This window comes from Sinocyclocheilus grahami, unplaced genomic scaffold, assembly GCF_001515645.1.
Source record: "Sinocyclocheilus grahami isolate Dianchi unplaced genomic scaffold, SAMN03320097.WGS_v1.1 scaffold5480.1, whole genome shotgun sequence".
NCBI lineage: Eukaryota > Metazoa > Chordata > Actinopteri > Cypriniformes > Cyprinidae > Sinocyclocheilus > Sinocyclocheilus grahami.
The window spans coordinates 4,434-8,010 of NW_015510160.1; the positions used below are offsets into that span (position 1 = coordinate 4,434).

General features: G+C 36.8%; 1 long non-coding RNA gene across 1 annotated transcript; it reads left to right on the top strand.

Annotated features, from left to right (window-relative positions):
* Window positions 1-461: 461 nt before the first annotated feature.
* Window positions 462-2,669, top strand: LOC107577230 (uncharacterized). The gene is made up of 3 exons (XR_001608178.1): window positions 462-813; window positions 1,645-1,689; window positions 1,775-2,669. It is a non-coding gene; the product is annotated as an uncharacterized lncRNA (long non-coding RNA).
* The last annotated feature ends 908 nt before the right edge of the window (window positions 2,670-3,577 follow it).

The window sequence follows — 3,577 nt, forward strand, 5'->3', positions numbered from 1 at the left end:
CCCAGCGACTTAACACTGCTTTTGTGCTGCAGGGACACAAATATGGTGTCATGAGGACAATGGGGGGGTGTTGACACCAATGCAAGCGTCAATGCACATTCATGTCCATTAATATGTGAATCAGTTGCATTTCCACAGAGGAACCTCAGATCAATTTATTTTTAATAATAATAAATATATTTATTTAGTATGGCAGTATGTATGCATGTATTTATTCTCTTTTTTTCTTAGATGGCAAAAAAAACGTATATGAATAATAAAAGCAGAGAGGGCAGTCTGAGAATTCAGACTTAGTGTTTGCAAGTCTTTTGCATTTTTCATTAAAAGAAGCATTTTTCGTTAGTTGGGCTACACTGGTTGCACTGTGTGATTTTGATTTTCTATAAGGACTGGTTCATAAGATTCTTTCTTTATGAATAATACAAAGTCATAGAAGTACATTTATTACCATTTTTTTGCAGTACATTGTCTTTTTATCTCATCACATTGAAGCTACGAAACACTGCTTACATTTACATTTTATATATTGTAATATCATTACTCGATTGCACCCCCCATGCCACCCCAGTAGATCCACTCCTGAAAACACACTAATGCATAAATACAGTTTAAGTGTCAAAACGTCTCTCAAACACTAATTTTCTCTCCCTCAGACGGATCATCCTCATCGTGCTGATGTATATGACCTGTTCCCAGGAACATTTCAGACCATAGAGATGACTGTAGGAAGTCCTGGACAGTGGCTGCTTCACTGCCATGTGACCGATCACATCCATGCGGGCATGGAGACGCTTTTCACTGTTCATCCGAGAGGTTAGTAGTGAAAGTTTTCAAATAGGCCTACAGGGCTCCTAGCCTAGAGAGAGCCTTCAATGTTAGCATTAGGATGCTTTCACACTAATAATGTGGACCTGAGTCTGTTTGCCCTTAGAGTTCAAGTTGTTTGGTTGGTGTCAAATCATTCTTCAAAACTCAAGACATGCATTAGTGCTTTAGTGTCCGTTCCTGCATTGTCTGGCAGAGTTTTGCTCCAGCTTGCTCCAACATCTGCATGGAGGTTTCTAGTAATCCAGAAGTCCTTGATTAGCTGGTTCAGGTTTGCTTAATAAGTGTTGGAGCTAAACTCTGCAGGACAGTGGTCTTCCAGGACTCCCCTGCACTAGCTAACCATGCTGCTTGAAGAGATGGTTTATACTGAACCAAATGCTATTCTATGCTATTCTTATACGAACTTGATCCATCTTAAATCATGGAAGTGAACTGCTATTGATGAATTTGCATCTTTGCATGATGCACAAATAAAACGATACAAAATGAAAATAGTGCAAAACAACCTACATTAGAAGTCATTTTCACACCCTTAGTCTTGGGACACAAAAGGAGAATGAATTTTTTCAAGCTTGTTGATATAAAAGCAGTACATGTTTATCTTTAAATGTAAAATGCAAAAGTACAAAATGACCATTTTGATCAATTAAGATTAATAAACAACAAAAACCATAAACACTCTCTCTTGTGTTAAGAATTATTGCTCTCTCACGCTCATCCGCTCTTAAGGGAGGACGAATGACTAAACCGTGTGAACTGTCGATATGTATTTATATGAATGTATACACATTCTGTTTTTATTTGTATTGTATTCAGGGTCATCAGGTTCATCAAGGAGTGATGAGGAATATCCAGACAGTGGTAAATAAACATTTATATTCACTGCTTTGTTTATATTCTTATATGTTCATACACATTGTGAAAACTGTTTTGTTTTTTTCCCCAGCCTTCGGTCATTTTGGAAACCTGTCTACTCTGATGTTGTGTCTCCTTGGATTGGTCCTGTCACAATTTGTAGCACACTGAAAAAAGATCCAAGTGACCATGAGCCCGATAGAACTGATATTTATTGCTGTGACACTGATGCTCACTACTTGGTTACCTCATCTAGTATTCTCACTGTATAGCTGTTAGGGAAACTGTTCAGCTGTTGAGGGAAACAGCTATTACATAAGATATAAAGATTAGTCATTCAATTTTGATTTAACATGCAAGGAATGATTCATATAATTGCTTCAGTTAATAGAATCAAAGCTTAAAGAAGAATGCACTTTACTCCCCTGCACTGCATGTTTATTAGGGCTCTCTGATTGGAAGTGAGCATCCCGATGTGCTAGAGCAGAGCCCTTGAAATGGGGACTTTGGAGGGAGCGGGGCTCTTGCACTGAAGGGAGCAATGAAAGACAACATATTTTCTTCATTATCTTCACCTAGAATGTTAGCATGACTACAGTATCCATAAGCACAATGCATCAGCTGTACTTGCAGTAGAATTATACTATGTCAGATGCTTTCGATTCCCATGAATGCACTAATGGTGGCCACAACTGCCTCTGCTATCTTAGTAGTGACCGAGTAAGAGTAAGTTGAGTGATGAGTGTGTGTTACTTTCTTACTCCATAATTTGTTTTGTATGGATGGTTGCACAGATGTCCTGGTTTTCAATTGTTGTTTTTTATGTGATTTAAGATTGCTGTGACATTTCTATTTCTGATTTGGAATATTTATAATCTTAGTTGTTCACTGTTTTTCTGATGAACGGCGGTTCATGTTCTGGAACTGAATTGCAAAGTTAAGAACAAAAATGAATAAAATGAGCTTAACTGTGAAAGATAACAAAATACAAGCATCAAATGGTAATATATTCTGAGTTTTGTAGTCCAGTAATAAGAATCTATGTGTTCATATTTATGTTATGTCTTTGTACGCAGCACGACGAACAAAAATCAGGGAGGCCAAATTCAATTGTTATGGGTTCCAGCGCATGTAGGAGTGAAGGGGAATGAAAAAGTAGATCAGGCGTTGAAGAAGGAAAACGTAGAAATGAAAATAAGAATCAGTAAAGCAGAAGTGAGAAGCATAATCTGGGGAAACAATAAACCAAATGTGGCAAGAGTTGAGGGATAAAGAGGGAAAAGGGAGACATCTATTTCAAATTGAAAAGAGTATTAAAGTAAGTAAGGTAGGAGTTGGGAACAGGAAAGGGAAAACTTAATAAGATGGATGGCAACCGAAGAATTGAAGAAATAGGGATAGAAAATATTACGCTTAAAACTCTGTTGAAAAATAGTTTGAATCATTATAAAATATATAATGCTTTAATGACATACTTAAAAATTTAGAATTTTTTTTTAAATTATTTTGTTCTTCCTATTAAATCAATGGTCCACACTCCAGCCCAGTAGGTGGCGGCAATCGTGCATATTGTTTGTTTGCCAACCGCCATTAAACTCAAGAAGAAGAAGAAAATGTTTGCGGAAATAGTGTCTTTGTTTGTGTATTTACATCTAAAGCCAATTACTGTATCCGTTCATACATAAAGTTTGTAGCTATTGAGTACAAATGAGGAGAATTAGTACTTTTTGAGCAAGGATCCGCATTCTTTTTCAGTCAGTTCAAAGGTGTATGGATGTTTGTGATTAGAGTTTGTAGGTAATAAAAGGAAAGTTATGACTATAGCGCATGCTATTCTCACACTCGTCATGACGTGCGTAAAAAAATCACATTTTGCTTGTCTGTTTAGTTTCTC